We start from the raw sequence: 22600 nt of genomic DNA on the forward strand, positions 1-22600 counted from the left end.
TCTCTGCAGATCCACTCTAGGCTGATCTCAAAGTCCGCCTGAGATTGAATTTACAATTCCTCAATCAAGACATATCTATATTTATATGACTCTTTGTAAATCGATAAAAAATACTTTCTTCTATGCATTTGGGAAGAACTGAGAGGTAACGTAGAGGATACTCCAAGTTTCTGGCATAGGGTGGCTCATTGTTGGTTGAACTTCCTAGGTAAACCTGAGTTTACCTAGATTGTTGAGAAACAAAATGTTCCAGCAGTTTCTCCCTGCACACTGCACACTGCACACCTCACACTTCCCATTGTGCATTGCACACTGCACACTGCCCACAGCCACACTGTGCATTGCCTCCTCTCTACTCACTAAACTCCACATTTCAGAAAAGGGCAGAAACTATCAGAATTGTGACTGCTCTGTGGTGTGTTTAAACACAATTTTGTATTTCCCATTTAGATTTGTAGATATTTTTCCTGTTGCTTTCTACTGGTTCCCATCAGCCTGTCTGAGGAAATATTCTGAGGAGCATTTTAGGTAACTGCTCAATAAAGTCATTAAGAAATACGCATCTGTGCAAAGAGCAAGACAAACACTTTTGGCTTTAAAGCAAGGATAACCTTGAAAAAATCCTGTTAGCATTTTAGAATTAAGAAATTTTCATATTCCTATGAAAAGTGTAATAAAATGGCACCACAGTTTGTCATTTAATTTTAAGTCCTTTTATGGTAAAACAGTAGTGGGGCAGTGCTTGGCCTCACTGAGATCTATGTGGATGTCTTTATATGTTGCTTTCACATTAAGGGGAAGAAATCTATTTTTGGAAAGTGTAGGGTAGTAACAGAGGAAAAATGGAGCAGGTGAAAATCTCCTGAAGAGTAATCTTCTCTTTTGTTCACAGCCTGTGGCATGTTGGGCTTTTGTTTGTTTGTTTTTTGTTTTGTTTTGTTTTGTTTTGAGATGATCTCATTCCGTAGGCCAGGCTGGTTTAGAAATCTGTAGTTCTCAATAGCTTTGAACTTGTAGTCATCCTCCTGCATCAGCCTTCTGAATACTGGGATTATACCTGACTCAATGTGTGCTTTTTCTAGGAGCACAAAGAAGCAACATCAGTAGGACAAATTACATGTAAGAACACACTGTCTACATACACCATATACACACTCATACATGTGACAAAAAGGTTTGTACGGAATACTACTCATTATATAGGAAATTCATCCTGGCATGGTTCATTTTCTACAATAGTACAATGTGACTGTGTTCTTACTTAGAAATTTTTATTTATTTTATTGGTTTTTTTTTTTTACAAGAGGCCTTATGATGTGACCTGGGCTAGCCTCAGACTCTCCACTGTGGATTATCCTAGACCACTAGGAGAGTTGGAAATACTTGATTCACCTTAGGATAGTGCATAGTTTTAAACAAATGTTTCACTCTGTTACAACATGTCCCATCTTTTTGTGGGTCTGAATGAAAAGAAAATTGAAAACACTATTTAATCTGTAGTGGAAAAGAGAAAACTAGAAGGGTTGATTCATATTTTAAAAATAATTTACCCTAATAGAAAATAAACCATAAATATTCAGGAGAGCCAAATAATTCTGATCAACTTGCATAATTATCTCGATTAATTCTACACTCTCAAGTTTTAATATTGCGCTTAGTATCAATATAATAATGAGGTGAATTCTTATAAAATTCCTGGGTGCCCTTTATCCTGATTTTTGATTGACAGAAAGATTACCTAATAAACCTCCAGTACAAACTAATTAATCACTTTGAATACAACACTAAATTGGCAGGCATAAAAAACAAATGAGACGGGTGTTAAGGACCATTTTCAAATGACCTTAGTTGAAAGCCAAGTACAGGCTGATTTCATCTTGAGCAGTGAGTGCTAGGTTCCTGCTTCTGTCCTCTTTGTGCCCACACCCGCCTGCCACTCCCCGACAGGCACATGATCGGCTCTGTCTGGGACCAGACAAGGAAGCAACAAGTCCCTGAATAACTCTGGTGAATGGCTGGAACGAAATGCCAGCTACACCTGGCTTGGCCTCTAGTGCCCTAGTGGCCTACATCTTCCTAGCAGCATTTAGTGTAGTGAGCACCAGCATTGGTTGGCTCCTTGTAGGAACTTTTACTTCAGTTCTGTACCCCTGGCAGGGCCCTTTGGTATCAGCCAGTCGGTGTTACAACGAAACCTGGCATTTTGATCATCTGATTGGACTTTAAATAATTTTTTTCCTTTGGGTTCTTTTACTAAATTAAAATTTTCAAAGGGAACTAGCTCCCTGGGTAAATCCACTCACTGCCAAGCCCTAGGGATCTGAATTCAATCCCTGGGACCCTCATGGTAAAGGGAAAACTCTCATGGTGAAGGCTAAACTCTGAACTCTACATCGCTACTCACATGCTGCACTGCCATCCATAAGTAAAGCGAGAAGGCACAGAGAGGTACTACCATTTCCACCAATATAGGATATTTGGCAAAACAAGAGAGGGAGGAAGGAAGGAATTAAGTGGTTCACAGTGTGAGGGTATGATCTAACAAAGCCAGGAAGTCCTGGTCGGTGGACTGTGAGCTATGTGGCTGGTCGCAATGGGTCCACAGACAGGAAGCACCGAGACAAATGATAGTGCTCACCTTGCTTTCTGGTTTTTGTGTAGTCCAGGATCCCAGCCCACGAAACGGTGTCACCTACTGTTAGGCTAGCTATTCCCGTCTCAGCTAAACATCTCTCCTAACACCCTCACAGACATTCTCAGAGGTGTGTTTGCACACTGACCGGAAACCCACTCCAGTTCAGCATGAAGATTAACTACACCTAGAAAGCCAGAGATCTTAATAGTTTATGGGCTTTTGCTCATTGCTCTTAAAGGAAAGAGAGTTAGTTCATCATCAGATTTGATCTTGAACACGAAAAGCAAAAACTACCCACCCTCTTTCCCACCACCCCCTCTGGGCTCACACCAGCTTCTGTGCTCTCTGGGTTATCTGATCAAAGTACCTTGGGGGAGATGCAAGGCCCTGCAAGAATAGGAGCACATTTCATAGCTTCCGTATGTTCTTCCTGCAGCAAATAACAACTCAAGGGTTTCCTGCTATGCATCTCGAACTGTAGAAATGATCACCAAAAGTACAGGCTTTGATCATTCAACCTAAAAGGAAGAAAGAAAGGAAGGAAGGAAGGAAGGAAGGAAGGAAGGAAGGAAGGAAGGAAGGAAGGAAGAAACTGACAGACAGACATAGCTAAATATAAAGACAGATAGACAACAGACAGATACATATAAACATGGAGCAGTCCTAAGAACTACATAGTAATGTATTGGGCTTCCTAAGCCCCGCCCTATCTTGAGTCCACCCAATCTGCTTCCGAGTGTTGGGATGTTGCTCACGGTATCCTTTCTCTGCTGGACCTTCTTCACTCATGACTGGCTACGGGCTACGTGTCTGTTAATTTCCAGAGGCACACATGCCTCCTACCAGCCAAGAGGTGCACTGAGGGGATACTCATGAGACCCCGTGCTCATTGGCTCTCCTTGCTATATGCTCCCTTCTCTGCCAGGCTGTCTTCTTCCAAGCCACGCCCAGCCCAGCCCGGCTCCTTCAGCGCCACCCTCTCTTTCCTGTTCCTGGCTGCTCTGAGACAGAAAGGGAGAGCGGAATTATTTATTGTGCGTCTGTTTGAAGTGAAAGGCTTTTACATTTTAATGAGCACTAAATAGGTGCGAGGAAATATTGTTCATTAGCTGTAATCTGCGGAATTGCTTGAGTGAACTTCCTTTGGAGGCTGCTTTAAGCGGTTCACTCAAGTAGAGCAGTTTGTATGGTAATTAAGGGAGCATTTTTCTGTCAACATCTGTGCTGCTATTTATAACAGGGGAGGTGGCTTGCGGCTCCACTGGAGGGCTGGAGGGTGTGGGTGCTGAGAGATGCAGGTGGGATGGGGTGGCAGTCAATGCTCGTAGCCATGACAGGCTGGCAGCCATGACAGACTCCTTTCTCTGCCTTTCCTCGCATTCAGCCTCAACTGATTCTCAAAGAAATCCATCCACATTCATCGTAGCTACAAGAATCCTTGCTCTGACATCTATTCATTAATCACAACCCCCACCTGGCAGCCCAGGCAGGGACATTCAAGAGGCTGCGGAGAAGCAAGCCCTCTTCAGCTTTGTCAGGGTGTGTTCTGTCTCTTGTGCATTTTGATGGAGCAGCAAGATACCAGAATCAGAACTGTGGCACTTGGGGCCAGTCAGAGATGACCAGGAAGGAAACACCGAACTGGGCACCTCCCATCCCTGCGGCCCAGGCGAGGGGACAGTCACCTTTTCTTATCACAATTTGACAGTCTGAGCACAGCCTGCAACAAGCGTGACTCCGTGTCCCTCTGAGGTGGCCTGAAGGAGTCTTTATATTCCTGGCAATACCACAATGACACGGCCCCATACCCTCCAACTTGAACTAGAGAGCTTACCTGAAAAGACCCAGGAGACAGACTTGTGAGGGCAGAGGACATTCAGTAGGAGGCTGGCCTGGCTGTGCTGAAGCCCGGAGCAGGAAGATATGGGCAGGAAGTGAATGAGCAGAGGAAAGAGCCTGCGAGGGAGGCTCATGGCAAGACTGTTGGGCTGAGTCGGGTCTGGTACTGACTGATGGCCCAGCTTTAGGAGGGACCCAGAGGAGTAGGTCAGGCTGTGCCCATGGGTGAGCTAGGAGCTGGGGGCAGAGAGATGAAGGCAGGCAGTGCTGTAGGTGAGGGTGGGTGGGTGGGGAAGGCAAGACCCCATCTTCTAGAGTTAAGGAGGAGTTGGAAAAGCAGTAGCTAAGTGCCACATCTACTCCTCCGAAAAGACTGGTCCAGTCTTTTTAAGTTTTCTCCAGCTTAAGGTAGAGCCAGGCAGGATTCCTGAGAAGAGCAGCCACTTTGCCTAGCTGTGAAGGTGCAGCCATGGAGGGGCAGGAGCCAAGCATATCCGGCCACTGGAAAATGGTGGAAGGCCTCACCCACCAGGCTGGGGATCTTATATTACAGCAAGGGAGTTTCTCTGTCCACGGTTCACACTCTCCTTCCCTTCTTTTCTCTTCTCTCTTCTTTCCTTTCTTCCACCATCCCTTCCTTCTTTCCTGTCGTTTGAGACAGGGTCTCCTGTAGTCCAGGCTGGCCTTGAACTCCATATGTAGCAAAGGGTGACTCGTACCCTCCGGGCTTCCTCTACCCTTACGTGCTGTATTCACAGTTGCGCACAGCACAGCTGGTTGGTGCAGGGCTGGGAGTGAAGCCCTGGGCTCCATGCGTCTTAGAGAAGCACTGTACACCCTGAGCCACATCCCCAGCCCCCCAACTCTATGCCTTTAAGATTTTAGTACATGGCCAATATTTGGCACATAGTAGGAGAAATCAATATCTTTTGAGTGAATGAATAAATTATTGAGGATTTGTTGATATCCAGAATGACGTACAATAAAAATGTGGCGCATGATGGTGGCCAGCTCCTCTTCACCGGGGGACCTTTTACCCAGGCGGCGAACTGGGAAAGGATTCTCGGCCTTCTAACGGAATAAGTTCCTTTCATCCCCCAGGAAAGCTTGATTTTGGAAAAGATACATTGAGAAACATGAGGCCTACTGTGGAAATTACATGAGTGTGATGCTCTGAATGAGAAACGCTCCCCATAGGCTCGTGTATCGGAACACCCGACCCCCGGCTGATGGTGATGCTTGCCTAGGCCCTGGAACTTTAGGACAGGGCACCTCGCTGGAGGAAGTGTGTCACTGGGGCTGGCTTGGAGGGTTTCAAGCACAGAGAAACTGCTTCCTGGTGGTGATGAAGGATGTGACCTCTCAGCTTCCTGCTCCTGTCACCTGATGTCATCTGCACACCAGGACAGACTCCTACTTCCATGCAGCCCTAAGACAGAATAAACCCTTCCTTTCTTAAGTTGTCTTTCTTTGTGGTGTTTTATGACAGCAACAAAAGTAACTAATACCACCAGGGATCCTTCTGTGTCTCTGTGACCAAAACACTTGACAGAAGCAATGGAAAGTGGGGAAAGTATATTCTGGATCATGATCTCAGAGAAGATTCAGGCCACCATGGAAGGAAAGGCCTGTGTGAAGGCTATTCCTGGTTATCGATGTGACTATATCCAGAATTAACTAAAACCCAAACGATTGGGCATTTTTCTTAGTTGAATAATTGAGGAAATATTTTCTCCTCAACTGAATAATTTGACATGAACAGACACACTTCTAATCCAGATCTTTGAGGTGAGAAGACCCACCTTTAATCTGAGACATGCTTATTTCTGGTAGCTTATATAGAGGACAGGGAAGAAGGAAGCTTTTGCTCTCTTTGCCTGCCTGCCCTCACTCTCACTAGCAAATCCACTCCTTCAATGGTGTTCGAATCCACTTCTTTGGGATTCTGGCACATACTGAAAGCCACGTGCGACATCCAGCCTTGTGGTCTTTGGACCTTCAGTTCATAGGCAGCCATTGTTGTTGGATTAGCTGGACCATAGCCTTAAATTATTCTAATACCCCTCCCACATTATATATAGACATACACACAGACATAGACATACACATAGACAGACAGCTAGATAGGTAGACAGACAGACAGATAGATGATAGATACAAAGATAGATAGATAGATAGATAGATAGATAGATAGATAGATAGATAGTTAGATTCTGTAAGTTCTGATATAGAGCTCTAACTAATACAGCATGGCTGCATGGTCTATATGACAGACCAGGAGACAGAAAGAACAGATCATGCCCAATCGTGGATATGAATTTTAAGGCTCAGCCACAGTTACCTACTTCTGGCAGTCAGGCCTCACCTCCTAAAAGTTCAATAGCATTTAAAGAATGATACAAGCTGGGAGTGAGGGGGCCTAAATGTTTTTAAGTAATGGAAACATTAGCCTGTGGGAGACATTCTAACCATTACATGGAAGCTCTACTTCTGTTGGACCAGCTTTGTAACAACTGAGTATCAGGGATACATTCTCCTTATTAAACTCCATCTTCGCTGACAGGAATTGTATTTTATCGCTATGTTATTTTTGTCTTGATTTTTACATGATTATTAAGCCATGTTTGAATTCTGTGTTTGTCCAAAGGCAATTTCACTTAATGACTCATTTTGAGAAGTCAAATAAAAACAAACAAATGTAATGAATCCCAAGTGACTGAAGACAATTTACACTTGGAGATGCTACAAATAACTCAGATTTTCAAGTGGCTGCCACATTAATTGTCAGCTCAGAGTAGCTTCCTTGTCACGATCCTACAATAAAAATAAGTTTGGGAGAAAAATCTGCCATCTACTGGATGTCTCCCTGCCCTCCATGTTGGTCAGCTTTCTGTAACTATAACAAAGAACCAGATATAACCCACTCCTTTTACACAGGAATGTTTATCTTTGACTCTCATTTTAAAGGTCGCAGTCCACTGCCCCTTAGGTAGGCCTGTTGTTCTAGGTCTATGTTAAGGTACAACATGCTCGAAGGCCATGTGCTCACTGTCTGGGTCCGGCAAGTTTAAAGAGAGAGAAAGCCATGGGTTATGACCCACGATCCCACTACAACACACAGTACCACAGCCTTCCTCGGGTAAAGGCTCACGAATGCTAAAGAGGATGCAACCGAAGAGAACAGTAAACTGACTCAGCCACGGTCCTGTGAGACAACGCACAGCCACTGCATCAGCTGTCGTCTGCACATCAATCTTTATATAGGAACCTAGGAGGCGGCCTTGCAAGGGTCAAGCCTCTAGAAATGAGATGACATCTCTACGAACTTAAAAATTTAATCTTCTTCTGTCGGACACACACTTCTAACCTACTGAGGTGACATTACCCTTGATCCAAAGACAGATTACAAACAAACTGTTAGAAAGATATTTTGCAAATTTCCATCACAGTGGTGTCTGAGTTGGGTAGAATTGGGTAGAGTTACCTCGTGGGAGAACGGGCATCAGGGTGGAGTACGGGTGCCATCAAGATTGTGGCACAGGTCTCACCTTTAAGAGATTTAACTCTCACTGAAATTCATTGGTGATGGCTAGCCACTGACTGTTTCAAATGAGAAACATACAAGATCCAGTTGGAAACGTAGATCATTCAAAGCAGTGGAGGAGCAGAGAAGGGGAAGGGAGAAGCAGAGGAGTGGAGGGGGGAGGAGGAGCAAGGATAGGAGGAGAAGCAGAGGAGGAGAGGAGGAGGGGAGGAGGGCTCAAAGTTCTTACTAGCTGAAGAACTGGGCTCCTGAAGAGAATGGAAAACATTAGGTTAGAGCCTGCCCAGAGATTCCTCTGTGTGTGTGTGTGTGTGTGTGTGTGTGTGTGTGTGTGTAGGTGGTGCCACCTCTCTTCCTAAGATGGGTATATTAACATAAGAACCAGAGCTGGTGATGGGCTTGTTTGCTTGTTTATATATCACACACACACACACACACACACACACACACACACACACACACACACACACACATCTGCTCTTCTAAGTTATGTCATTGGGAACTTTTAGAATACTCAAAAAGTTGGGCTGCCATTTTTGACCATTGCTACAAAACCATGCATCACAAACATTTTCCTCACCTCTGAAGGAATCCTGAGCTCCTTAGCAGTCACCCCTCATACCCACATCCCTCCACTGAGTAAACTGTGGTGCCTTCACTGAGCTTGCCTCAGGAATATCAATTGAGAGATGTCAGTGGGGTCTCCGAGGGCAAACTCTGGATGTGGAGATTAAGCAGAGATGTCTGTGCTAGAAATGAAACTTCCAGAATCACCTATCAGTGGGAGATGCGGGTAAACACAGAATAAAGGCTGAAAAGACAGGGACATCTCTAGACTCCAGAAGAGGCTGACATTCGAATCTGAATGCACACAGGGAAGTGTGGTTCCTGCTGTGTGTGCACAGTTTCCCACGCCACCTGGTTACTGATAAATAACCCCATGGACCTTGCTCTGCAACCATCACTTCCCAGATTGACCGAAGGGAAGAGAGAAGTTATTTCAAATCTCCTGCTATCATTTTCTGCAAGTTGTCTGTTACACTCTATATTAGAGTATATATGTATATACTCTCTGTGTTTCCTCTATATATAGGTGTGTGCATGTGCACGTATATGCGTATGTATGCAATAGAATGCATATATCACAAGGGAGAGCCATTTGATTGTCATACAGGATATGAGTTGATCAACTAACCGTCCACTGCAGAGACTGAGAATCCAGTGTCTGCTCAGTCCATGGGATGGGGCGTTTCAACATTCCGACTTGATGCTGGAGGAATTTTGGAGAGCCAACTCTTCAGTCCATGCTGGGAAACCAAGGACTCAGGGATGTGATGTCAGAAATGAAGGATGTAACTGTGACAGAGTAGCCTGCAGGAGTGAAGGCAGGCAGCATGGCTGGGGCTGGGGGTGGGGGTGGGGGTTTCCCTCAGATCTCTGTGTGTCTAGGCTTCAGACTGTAGCTGTTGCCTTTCTGATGGAGGTCTTTCCTCCTTCAGTTAATCCATCCTGGAAGCGGTCACAGACCCACCCACAGCCAGACCTCTTATTTCATCCCATGTCCACACAAGTTGACAACCAAGACACACCCATTAATGAAAATCTTAAAATATCAGATCTTCCATTTTTTTTTTCTCTTACCAGTGGCATTAAGTCCCCAAGCCATGGTCAGATCTCTTTTACCTGTGTGGCAGGAATAGAAATTAATGTCCGCTGATGGGGGAGGAAAGTCTTCTGAGTTGCTGGTATAACATATGACCTTTATACTCATGCCTCCTGTGTGGCAGACTTTCTCTGGGGAGACACAATACGTGTCTACTCACCCCAAACGGGGCACCCCGACAGACCAAAGTAGGATTGCCCCAAAGTCCAATCTGTCGAAATAAGGAGTTTTTATTGGGGTTCCTAACAGGAGTATGTGGGAGGGGGTATGTACAGGACAGGGGTGAATCCAAGCAGCAGCTGCATCACTGGAAAGTTCATCCCCGCAGGGTGATGACTCCTGATGCAGCCAAGGTGCTTTCTACACAGTTCTCAGGAACTGGGCAGTCTCAGCATTTCTGCTGCCGGGCGGGTCGGTCCTGTCCTCGGAATGGATTGCTCCTTTCTACATACGGGGCCCTGGAGAATGTCCCAAGTTCCCATTTTCCCCTTTGTTTAACCTCCTACTTCCCATGAGCTTCTGCCTCCCTTCTAGAGGGAGTACTCCAGCTCAAAGGAATTCAGTTCCTTTCATTCACCCACTCAAAACAGTAGGAAATAACCATCTTAATAATCTTGGATATTTTCTTATTTGTATACTTGCAATATATGCTCACATTGTTGACACCCAGCAAAGCAACACTGATTGCTCGTAAGAATCTAAAGTAGCTGTAGAGAGGGCGGGAGAGGTGGCTCAATGGTTAAGAGCACCGACTGCTCTTGCAACATTGTCAGATAGCTGAGAACATAGCTCACAGTCATTTATTACTGCAGTTCCAGGAGATCTGACCTCTTGTCCTGGCCTCCATGGACACTGCATGCATGCATTGCACAGCTATACATGCAAGTGAAACACACATGAAATAAACATGAATAAATCTCTAAAAAAAATTAAAGCAGTTATGTAGATTTCTGAAAAAAAAAACCACTATCTGTGAAAACTAAGTTTTTTCATGCCTGCCTTATCTGGTTTGCTTTTTATAATGTACATTTTGTTCATTTAGTGCAGTCACACATTTTGAAGTACTCTCTTCAAAACGCAGAGAGGGAATTGCCTTTGCTGGTTTTGATCACGTAAAACTTACAAATAAGACATTTACAATAAGTGCTTTGAGGATGTTTTGTTGAAGGTTTATACTATCCATGTGCTGGTCTGTGTTTGTGTATTTGTCTGTGTGTATGTGTGTGTGTGTGTGTGTGTGTGTGTGTGTGTGTGTGTGTGTGTGTGTGTGTGTGCACAGTACACCTGGAGGCCAGAAGAGGGCGTCAGATCTGCTGGAGTTGGAGTTACAGGCAGTTGTGAATCACAATGTAGGTGCTGGGAACCAAACTCTTCAAGAATAGAAAGTGCTCTTAACTGCTGAGTCAGCTCTCCAAATTTTTTTTTTGACCATTTTAAGTTTTAGCCAGTTTATATGACTATATGTGAAAAAGATAGGTTCGCCAATGGAATTTGGCATTTGTCATCCGCAAATGCAGTATCTGCCAAAGTTCTGTAACAGCCAGCTAAGGTGTCTAATCCAGGTGCCATTGAGCTCTCCCACTCAAAGGTAGTGTTACACGGCTGGCGGGATGTATTTTGGTACAACATGAGCATTTACCTTCGAATTAAAACCTGATGCATGCTGCCAGTTTGCTGTATGTATTAATCAGCTCCTAAAACACGCCCCCAGAGTGATTTTAGCTTTGTAAGTTCCCAGTCGATTTTAATGCAGCTTCTCCAACTTTTTTTTTTTAAATGCCCATTCCATCCCGAAACTCACTCCCTAAGACAGTCACAGCTGGAATATAAAAGACAGCTAGAATGAGTTTATCAGATGGCTCACCTCTACTGTTTGTGAAACGTTTACATCAATGTGTAGCTAGAGAAATTAAAACCCCCGCTGAGTAGCCTAGAAGAGCTGCAGTGGGGCGGAAGAGGTTACTTAGAAAGGCATTTTAAGAACTTTAGCCAACAAATCCTCGTCTGCAGTAATGCTGAGCAGAAGAGGGGAGGGAACGGAGGGGGAAAAGAGAGAGAGTTCGAAAGTACTTGCATGAAAAATGTCAAAATTTGGAACTTAAAACTAAAAGTAGAAAGTGTTAAGAGATGAGGCTCCGAGGAACAGCCCAGCACCAGAAGCAATATGGCTAAGGACCCCATACTGCGAGTTGAAACCCCTCTGCTTCCTAGGAACTTCTCTCTCCAGGTTACCGTGACATGCGAGTTGCCCACAAATGCCTCTCATGGCTCCGGCATACACCAGGGACAATTTCGTCTATTCTCTATTCTCCTTCTCGGGGGTTGATGCATTGTGGGGGAGGGAAGCCCATTTGGAGCCACTTCACACAAGCAGAGCTGGCCCTGGAAGTCAATGGAATCGGTGGGTAAAAGAGCGCAGCCCCGGAAGGAAAGGTCTGGGTAGGAGCTCAGCCCTTCTAGCTGACTGGACAACCCTCTGAGACTGATGGGAAGATCAAGTAAATCACTGTGTCTCTAGAGTACAAGAGAATCTGTAAAAGGGAAAGGGTCTCTTTACTCTAACTTTTAAAAAGAGTTTTAGGGCCAGTGAGAAGGCTCAGCAGGAAAAGGTGCCTGACCTCCAATCCTAAGGGTCTGAGATACAGGCCTGAATGGAGGAAGGGCAAAACTGATGTCAGCCAGTTGTCCTATGACCTCAACACGAGCCCTCTAATAAGTAAGTAAGTAAGTAAGTAAGTAAGTAAATAAATAAATAAATAAATAAATAGAAAGAAAGAAAGAAATGCAATAAAAGATTCTAAGATCATCTCTAATGATTTGAGAATTTTACACATTGTATTTTTGTTGGCAAATTCTTTATTAAGAGAGTATACTGAGAGAGATTAGTGAGCAAAATTCCTACCATAGTAATCCTGAGAAAAGCACAAAGTGAAAGCAATTGTGCAGGGTGATTTCTTTTTGTAACAAGGGTGCCTCAGAACCCTGACTGGGCTAACTAACAAACACACCGGCCAAAATGCCCCCTGCCTTTTATCCCAGTCATAGGTGGCAATACTGCTTCCTCACATTGATGGGAACTTGCCTTTGAAATCTGACGCAATTGACTAATTGGTGCAAAGGGGAAGAGGAAAGTTCTGGAAGCATGGTCCCATGTTAGGCTGACTACCTTTGATGGGACAAAAACATCTCTCACAGATATTACTCAGTCTGAAACTTTCTGCTCCAAACTGATGTCATGTGATCGGATCCTGACGTTATCTTGTCACGCCCCTATGTCAGGAGGATTCATGTGCCTCTAGCCTTATATAAACTCTTTATTTTTGGTATTACATTGGAGAAGTGGGTTTTGTTCTATGCTTTCGTCACTGATTCCATCGCTGTGGACACTCTGAAGCCCTGAAAAGCAGAGACTAGATTTATCAGGTGGAAATAAGGCAGCCTGTGACCTCCGGACACTACTGTGTATAAGTAGACTAATTTCTGGGGTTTGCTAATGACATACATTTAAAAAAAAAAGCTAAGATCATCTGTGAGCTAAGTTAATAAAAATATCTGAATGCACTTCCTAACACCTTCAAAAGTTGTCATGTGTGACTTGCTTTTGTGGGAAAGAAGTAAATTTCAGCTGCTGAACGCTGGGATTTTCTGGATTTTCCAGTAAATAATGACATCAAGACTTTCTAATTCGTAACTCTTTCATATTCAAACTTCACCAAAGTCAAACACCTACAGGAAGAATTGTACTCCTGTACATAGAAAGCCTTGGGTAGCATGCAGGGCAGATAGGAAAAGCCTGTGATTTATGCCAGCAGAGAGCCTACAACATACTTGATATGATAAATAGGTTATATAGATTATATATATACATATAGTATATGTACATATATACATTATACACATATATGTATATATACATTACATACACATATACATACACATGCACACATATATACACACACACATATATATGTATATACACACACATATATATACACACATATATGTATACACACACACACACACACACACACACACACACACACATAAATATTGAGAGACCAAGTTTTGAAATTTTGGGTTCAGGCTCCATCTGAAAAAACCGGACCTAAGTTTGAACTTAAGGCCAGTACCAAGCATTAGTTTCCAAGTCACTCTCGAAGAAAACTCCTAGCTCCAGTTCCTAGGCTGAGGCCAACAAGACCTACATTTCCAGGTTAATCTGCCCCAACACACCTGCGTCTAGCACCAGTCTCCAGGTTATTTCCCCCAGCAACTTTGCAGCTCCTGCTGTTGGGAATGTAAACAGAGCAGCAGCAGAGAGTTGCAGTAGCTGCCACTAGGAGCAGGGGCAGATGCTGGAAATGTGAACAGGGTCCCCAGCGGGGAGCCACTGAGATGAGTTAGCGCTAGTTCCAATGGCCTCCTGCAGCCAGAACTAGGGAGAGCGCGACCACCAGGGTACACTCGGGAACCCTTCCCTCCATTTTTATTTTTTACCACAGCAAATAAAGACTCTGGTGTGATTGCATCGGATTGGCTCTGTCTTTCAGAGTTCACCAATACTTCCTTGGCACTACAATATATTTATATTTATGTGTGTGTGTCTGGGTGTGATAGATAGATAGGTAGGTAGGTAGGTAGATAGATAGATAGATAGATAGATTGATAGATTGATAGATTGATGGCAGATGATAATAGAAAATTGATAGACACATAATAGATAAGTGATAAGAGATGCTGTATAGTTGGTGACAGATTCCCAGAGTCTACAGTGGAAAGATCATGTACCACGCACACCTAATTCCTCTCCACTAGTTCTAGTCAGTGCCTGTTGGCTCATCAGCTCTCCTGGACACTGGCATTCATAGAGACTTTATCAGGATTCTCAAGGGAATGCCATCTTAGAACCCATGATTATACACCCATCCATCCCAACAAACGTAGCAGAAACTTCAAGGATCAGCAGGGTGTACAGCTCCTTTTCGGAATGTTCTCCCATGCTGCTTCCTTTGGCTTTTTGCTTGTTTTATTTGCTTTTTTGTTTAATTTTGCTTTTTGAGACAGGATCTTGCTGTTTATCCCTGACTGGTCTAACTATGTAGCTCAGGCTAGCTCCAAACTCCTGGTCCTGCCTGAGCTTCTCAAGTGCTAGGACAGCAGGGTGTGCCCTCATGCCCACTCTGTCCTTTCTGCACCCTCCCTCTCTCCCTCCCTCCCTTTGTTCCTCCGCCCCATGTGACAGACTTGGCACTGCTGCTTCTCTGGGCAATGAGTTTCCTTGGGCTGGACTGTAATCAAGTGTTTGACCTGTAGCAAGACTCGCAGTTCTTGGTCTCGGAAGCTGAGATTTATCTCACATTTACCTGAGAGTTCTCGGATCGCTAGATATAAAGTTATTGCCCCTTAACTATTCTTGAAGGGACCCAGAGCACAGGGCAGCATTTTATAGAAGATTCGGTTGAGATCATTGTTTAATAAATGACTGTGAGCTAATTTTTAAAGTTTTTAAATCTTTTTGCTCTTAAGTCTTGCTGACTCTGGCCTGTGCCAAGTACCTAGCTTCTGTCTGTTAAGTTGTTCCGCAGATGTTACGGCCACTTTGATAAACAAAGACTGGGGCTCTTTCTAGCAAGAAATGTGTCTTACATAAAGGAGACTTCCGAATCCAGACCCATAAATTTAACTGTTATCCCAGCTCTTCAAGGTTTGTGCTTTGTGACCTCTTTTCACATTCAAATTCCTGATACCATCTTCCTAAGAAACCCTTACAACAGCCATTTTTACTGCCTTGAAATAATTAAGGAACACTTTTTTTTTTTTTACAAAAATAGAAATGCACTCTGGGTGACCAACAAGTGACCCCCCCAAGTCACTTCTGATTGCCAGTGATGCAGATTTGCACACTGTGATACAAGTTCACATGGCTGGAAGGTCTCATCATCATTTGTGCTTCTGAAAAAGTTCTTTTCCAAGCGTGTGAATCGAAGCCCATGTAAGGTACCTCAGGGAAGTAACTGAACACCCTACTGCCAGTAAATACGGTGAGGAGAGAAGGAAGCTGAGAACACAAGGGATCTGAGAACATACACCATCTGAAAAAAAAGAAAGAAACTGCCTCAAAAAATTGCCGAGCCTTCTCTCTGAAGCCCGCTGAATCTGTATGCACTAATGACCACGTGACAGGAGATCTCTGCCAATTGGGGCTGAAGGCTACAGAGGCATCAGAAGCAGGAAGGGGCATCAGAAAGCAGGGATATCCTTTTCATCTGGGTCTTTCTAGGTCACTTGATGGAGCCCTGTCAGGCATAGAGCACAGTTATAGACAAGTGTTGAAGGGGACGAAAAAGAAAGAAATCCCCAACTCTCTTCTCCCTCCTCTCTCTCCCCCATACCCACATAAACAGCAAAATAAAAACTGTAAACAACCTCGTGTCTCTTATATTTTTTTCCCTTAGATTCTTCTCGCCTCAATGAATGTGATTCCAGGCACTTGTAGCTTTCTAGCAGTGATGAGGATGAGGAGGGGGATGGGAAACGCAATGTCTTCTCCTTATCAGGGTTGAACTCTGGAAAGCTGACTAGCAAGCTAGCGTTTGCTGCTTGCTGTTCGTTAATCAGGAGCTGCTTGGATCTCAAGCCTAAGATTTCCTACATGCGCGTTCTCAGAAGGTTGGAGGATGAACAAAATACCGGTACGCACTGCCTGGGAGATGGCCTCGTGAGAATGCTTTGACCCTTAAGCCTCTTCCACCTCCTCCGTTCTCTGCCTAGAGCTTGTATTATAAATGTCTGTTAGTCACGAAGGATGACCAAATTCTATAAAATAAACAATGTTTTCATGACATCAAGCTTCGAGCATCAGAACGAGAAGAAGAAGACAGTTCTAGAAAGCTAAAATGTAAGACGTAGGATGGCGAAGACAACCAACTATTGAGATGCTCTTGGGACACGGGAAGGAAGATAGCAGGGCTGGCCACGGAGGGCAGGTGCCACACTCTGGTCACATGCCAGAGGCAGGAGTGGGCCACATGCTTGCTGAACATGCTCGACTTGTGACTTCAGATCACGTGTTAGCCGCAGTCTGAATTGCAGGCAGATATGTGGCAGACCTAAAATCCAGCCCATGGGCTGGAGAGATGCCGTAGCAGTTAAGAACTCTTCTAGGGGGCAGGAGTTGAGTTCCCTGTATCCACGTGGTAGCCAGCAAGCATCTGCAACGCCATCTGCCGGAGATCTTGTGCCTGTTGGCCTCAGTGGGTCCCTTTAAAATGCATGCTGAATAAAGATATGTGGGAGGATCCAAGCAAGGGGGCAGGCGGGTAAGGGGAGGATAGTAGTAGTGAGTGAGTGATTATTTCTGGCCAGAGAGTGTCTGAGTACTGCGTGGAATTGCTCTTGGAAACCCAGAGAAGATGAGGCCTCCTTGTGATGCAGAGGGAAAGGAAGTCGAGGCTAACTCCATTCAGTATTATAAGGAAAGTCTTAATCCCCATCGTATCTTCACACAGCTCCTATGGGGACAGGCAAGAGCACAACCTCAACAGACACCGAGCTCTTGCATAACTCACTGTGGAGATTCTTGGGAGGCAGCGCATAGAGTCACACACGTAGAGAACCGTTCTCATTGTCTAACCACACCGTGTTCATGACATCAGCTGGAGCAAGGACCTTGTACATTGGAGGAAGATCTCTAAAAAACCTACTAAGTCCAACAGCAAGGAGACCTCACGCGGCTTTCCCTCTTCACAGATCCTGGTGTGTCAGTAGCTTGTTTTAAAGCACCATGGCTTCCAACAAGATCGGGAAACAATAGGAGCTGTGTGATTTGCTAAGTATTTAAATTACTTTTGTGTATTTATACTTAATAATAAAAACAAGTTGAAATCTAATATAATTCAATATAATATAAATTAAATATAATTAGATTAATACAAATCACATTTATTAGTTAAAATGTTTAATTTTAATTAAAGAGTATTTTTCTGGAGCAGAGAAATTTTTACTCTTTACCAAGCTATTTATCAAAGCATCCACGAGATCTGAAATATCTACATTTTAAGATACTTCAGAGTCATTTTCCATTAAATAAAATAAAAATGTTTGTGCTATAATCAAACATGTTGACATGAAATATGTACACCATTATAAAATACAATTAATATCATGTCAATTTACTTGCATTAAACACAAAGGTGGCTTTGTAGAGTATTTTTAAAAGATTAATTGGCTTATGATTATAGAACAAACACATAGTTGTTAACAGAAACCACAGGCAGCCTGCTAATATTTTTCTTATGTGAGGAACTGTTATGGTTCAGAAGAGTCCAATCACCTTGGAGAGGTAGTAAAATGTCTTCAATTCACAGAAATTTGCTTCATTCCCTAGTTCAGATTGCTAAATGCTCATAGTCATATCTCGTCATGATATTTCCTCTCACTGAAAAGGCTCCGAGGCTGGAGAGACAGCTCAGCTGTCTGAGCACTGGGTGCTCTTTCAGAGTTTAGTTCCCAGGGCCTACGTCAGATGGCTCGCAAGCACCCGTAACTCTTCAGGGCATCTGACACTTCTGACCTCTCAGGGTGCCCGCACACGACCACATTCAGAAATGCACACCTACACATAATTCAAAATAATAAAAAAAAGTATGTTGTTTTTAAAAAAGAAATTTAAGTATTATAGGAGAAGAGAGAATTGGAAGTGTCAAATAGAAGCTGCCAGTGTGTAAAATGGTATTTGTTTAACAATGCTAAACTGTGTCTATAGTTATGTATCTATCTATCTATCTATCTATCTATCTATCTATCTATCTATCTACTATCATCTATCTACTATCATCTATCTATCTATCATCTATTTATCTGTCTATTATCTATCTCTCATCTATCTATTATCTCTCTATTATCTATCTCTCTATTCGTCTATCCATCTCACCAGCTCTTAAAGGACACACCCTCAAAGCCAATTAACTCTTGATGCAAGACAGCTATGAAAGAAAGGAAAAACCTAGAGGAAACGCAGCCACTGGGCGAGTGTACACTCCTTTCAGTCACGGTTGCTTCTAGAATTACACCCTTAGCATTAACTACTCCGCTAAATATAATTTCTGAGCAGCTTGGCTATGCTGGGACCAATAATGTTCCAGCAGATGTTAACAGTGAGGGAATTTAAAGATTGTGGAGTTTCACGGGTGCAGTAAAGCTGCAATGGGAACAGAAATATTACCGGAGCCGTTCCGTTCCAAGTGCGTTCCCGGTTACTGACAAGTGATACATGACTGATGGCTGGGTCCAGGGGAACGGGACTTTATACTTACTGGTCAGCAGCATATCAGTCTCATAAATTAAACAAAGTTTTATGGATTCCTCATTCCTTTGCGGGCTGATCTTCCTCGGAGGGTCTTTGTTTCATGTTAATTCTGTCATCTAAGCTTTGTTCAAGCATACTGTTCTCTTTAAGCACAGTAGAGCCTCATTCCGGGCTTCCCGACTGCCACAAATCCATCCCAATTATTTTTTAATCTTGGTGTTATCTCCAAGTGGAACTCTGGGAATACCTCCATGTGTTTTACGACGAACACCATCAGACTTAGCACTTTTTATACAAGTCCCCATAATGGCCTAAAAGGAACAATTTTATAATCTCTAAAATGGAGATAGGTAAAAACTCAGCCATACAGCATCATCCCTCCTGGTGAAGAGTCTGAACAAGGTGTTCACTGTCCCCGAGAACACCGGAGGGAGACTGGAACGCGGGAGCGTGGACACAGTGCCTCTTACAACCTGAAGTATGAATGGCAGCACTTCCAGTAGGTTAGTCAGCCACAGGAAAGTAATAACTCCCGACTGAACGTCTTGTGTCCAGTTCACCCTGAGTGTCCCCAACAGAACCACAGTCAGAGTATGAGGCCCTGGGGACCATGAGTGAAGTTGTGTGGAGACCTCATCAGCTAGGAGCACAGGAGTGCTGCAAAGAACTTCAGTTTGGTTCTTAACACCCACAGGGCGTGTCACAACTGCTTGTAACTCCAATGTTTCTGGCCACCAAGTGCACCTTGCTCTTCCTAGCACGCACATGCACAGGCATGAACACACGCACACGCACAAGCATGTGTGAGTGCACACACACACACACACACACACACACACACAGAGGCATGGGCACATACTCAGTTAAAATTTACAAGGTGAAGTTTTCCTTTCCCTGTACATGCAAACCAGCAATATTAACAAAAGGTAAGTTGTGTTAATACAAGACATTCTGATGAGCCAGTAAGTATATGTCAATACTTTTAATAGACATAGTTATTCCTATGTAAATGCATCATATGTAAATGCATCTTTCTCTAGTCTTGTACACAGAAGAAAGAAGCTTTAAGTATCTGAGTTCCCATCCCAGCACACCACGCCACTAAGACCGTGTTGCTTTCGTTCCTAAGTGACATGCAACACATAGATGTTCCCACTTAAAAGCCTGAGATGAATCATGACACCTTGCCCTCTTCCTTCACCCAGACTTTTTTTCTTCTTTTGTTGGATATTTTTCTTTATTTACATTTCAAATGTTATCCTCTTTCCCTGTTTTCCCTCCAGAAACTCCTTATCCCATTCCTCACCCCTTGCCCATGACGGTGAGGGTCCTCTCCCACCCACCCACTCTTTCCCACCTCCCTGCCCTGGCATTCCCCTACACTGGGGCATTCAGCCTTCACAGGACCGAGGGCCTCTCCTCCCACTGATGTCTGACAAGGCCATCTTCTGCTACATATGCAGCTGGAGCCGTAGGTCTCTCCACTCTTTGGTTGGTAGTTTAGTCCCTGGGAGCTCTGGGGTATCTGGTTGGTTAATATTGTTGTTCTTCCTATGGAGTTGCAAACCCCCTCAGTTACCTCAGTCCTTTCTCTAACTCCTCCATTGGGGACTCTGTTCTCCATCCAATGGTTGTCTGCAAGCATCTGCTTCTGTATTTGTTTGACTCATGGATATGCATCTCTTGTTACTAGGGTCTACTGGCTTGAGGATGTGGGCTATTTTGTATCTTCCTGTCCACTTGGACTTTTCAGTGCTTTGGGATTAGCCAAACTTTCTGTCTCTGCTTCCCCACTGCTGGGGTCCTAGATGCCCCTGACACTCAGTATTCTCATGTGTTTACTGGGGATCCATTTGGACTCAAGTCCTCATGTACCTCCTGAACCATTGTCCCCGCTTCTGCAGAACAATTTTGTCACCATCAGTCTCAGACACATGTAGGCCGGGCTCCTGTGGGCCCGTGGATTTGGCTGCAAATTCTCCTGGCATGGAGTCATTCCTTCACAGATTCTAGGGAAGATCTTTCTTCCAACACATCCCTACGCTACTGTAGGGCGTAGGAAGATCAGGCGCCATGAACTGATAACATGTAGGTGGAGAGAGCGGTTTTAATTTTCTTGCTGGTGCTATTATCTTTTAAGTCCTAATAATCTTGCTCATGCTCAGGCCCTGAGCCTATAAATCTATACATGTTCAGTGAGCGATCCAGAAGGTTCCCTCGGCCGTGCGAGGCCCTGATAAAAGCAAACAATACAGCTCCGGCCACTGCTTATTAAGAAAGGAGACACCCACACGGCCCGGCACTGCAATCCTTTTGATTTTGATGGTACTATTTCACTGTCTATCGTAAACTTAGCGAAGCAGGCTTTCTCTATCCTGCCCTCCTTTTATTGGATATAAATCACCCCTGACAGGAAGTTTTATGCCTAAATCCGTTTACTCCTTGTTGGTAGTCTTTAAATTAATATTTATAAGCTGAAAGAGGCCTAAAAGGGTGCAGCAATATAACAGCTAAATGCCTCAGTTGGGCTTGTGCTGATTTCCACCGCCTACACCATTAACACCTTTTAATTACTCTCAACCTTACCATTTACTGCCAGTGCCATGCTGGGCCCACAGCACAGCCTTTGGTGGAGCCAAAGTGGGCAAAACGGGGTTCAGAATGGTGTAGCTTCTGTCCATATGTGGTGGTGGTGGTAGTTGTTGTTCTCTCTCTCTCTCTCTCTCTCTCTCTCTCTCTCTCTCTCTCTCTCTGTTTCCCTCTCACTGTGTGTGTGTGTGTGTGTGTGTGTGTGTGTCTGTGTGTGATATAAGTCACAGCTTAAGTATGGAGGTCATAGGACAACTGTGGGTGTCAGTCCTTGCCGTCCACCTTGATTGAGACGACAAGGTCTCTTTGTTGTGTAGTGTGTACATTCCTGGCCTTCTGCTTCTAGGGAGTCTCACCTCCACCTCCTAAGCTCTCTGTCATAGACCGCTGGCATCACAGATTTCCCCTCCTGCCCCCTATCCTACCCAGAGCTGTGTCTGACTTTATATGGGTTCTAGATCCAGAACCCAGGCCCTCATGCCCAAGCCCTTTACCCACTGAACCATCTTCCTCTCCGCACAGGTGACTTTTGAAAGGTTTTAGTAGGCAGCCATGGGAGGAGGGGCATGGAAATGAGAGTTAACAGGTGGCTGAAACAACGGCTAAGAAATTGTTCAAATTTAAATCAGGCCGTGATGAACTGTTATAATTTCCATACTGAAGGGCATTTCTTAAAATTTACCTCCAAATACAAGGTTACATTGCTAATGGCTGGATTTTAATTTACAGCATTAATTTACAACATGAATCTTGGCCACAGACCAGGCCTTGCTGGTTCCACAACTCCATTCTGTGTGGCTGACTCTTCTTAGCTGTCTTTCCTGTGCTGGCCTCTCCCTGCTCACTGATGCTTTGTTCAGGAGTGTATTCTACTTTTTCTAGCCTAGCCATGTGATTCCACAGGGTGGCCCCAGCCCCAGGATCTTGAATGGTCTCAGTCAGTCAAGGGTTTAGGCATGGGGATGTAGTGTGGTTCTGGACAGGTGACAAGGGGGACAGAAGCAGAGGAAGTGGCTTCTGAAA

General features: G+C 44.2%; 1 long non-coding RNA gene across 6 annotated transcripts in view; it reads right to left on the minus strand.

Moving 5' to 3' along the window:
• LOC102553391 (uncharacterized) overlaps positions 1-4575 on the minus strand; it is a 29124-nt gene extending 24549 nt beyond the window's left edge. For 2 of the 6 annotated variants that reach the window (XR_015635764.1, XR_015635763.1), the window contains exon 1: positions 4470-4572. This is a non-coding gene — a long non-coding RNA (uncharacterized LOC102553391). Of the gene's footprint in view, positions 1-4469 lie in introns of all 6 variants that reach the window. The other 4 variants (XR_015635766.1, XR_015635762.1, XR_015635767.1 and 1 more) reach the window with 3 other exon arrangements.
• Between the last annotated feature and the right edge of the window lie 18025 nt (positions 4576-22600).

This window comes from Rattus norvegicus, chromosome 13 (genome assembly GCF_021556685.1).
Source record: "Rattus norvegicus strain SHRSP/BbbUtx chromosome 13, alternate assembly SHRSP_T2T, whole genome shotgun sequence".
NCBI classification, from domain to species: Eukaryota; Metazoa; Chordata; class Mammalia; order Rodentia; family Muridae; genus Rattus; species Rattus norvegicus.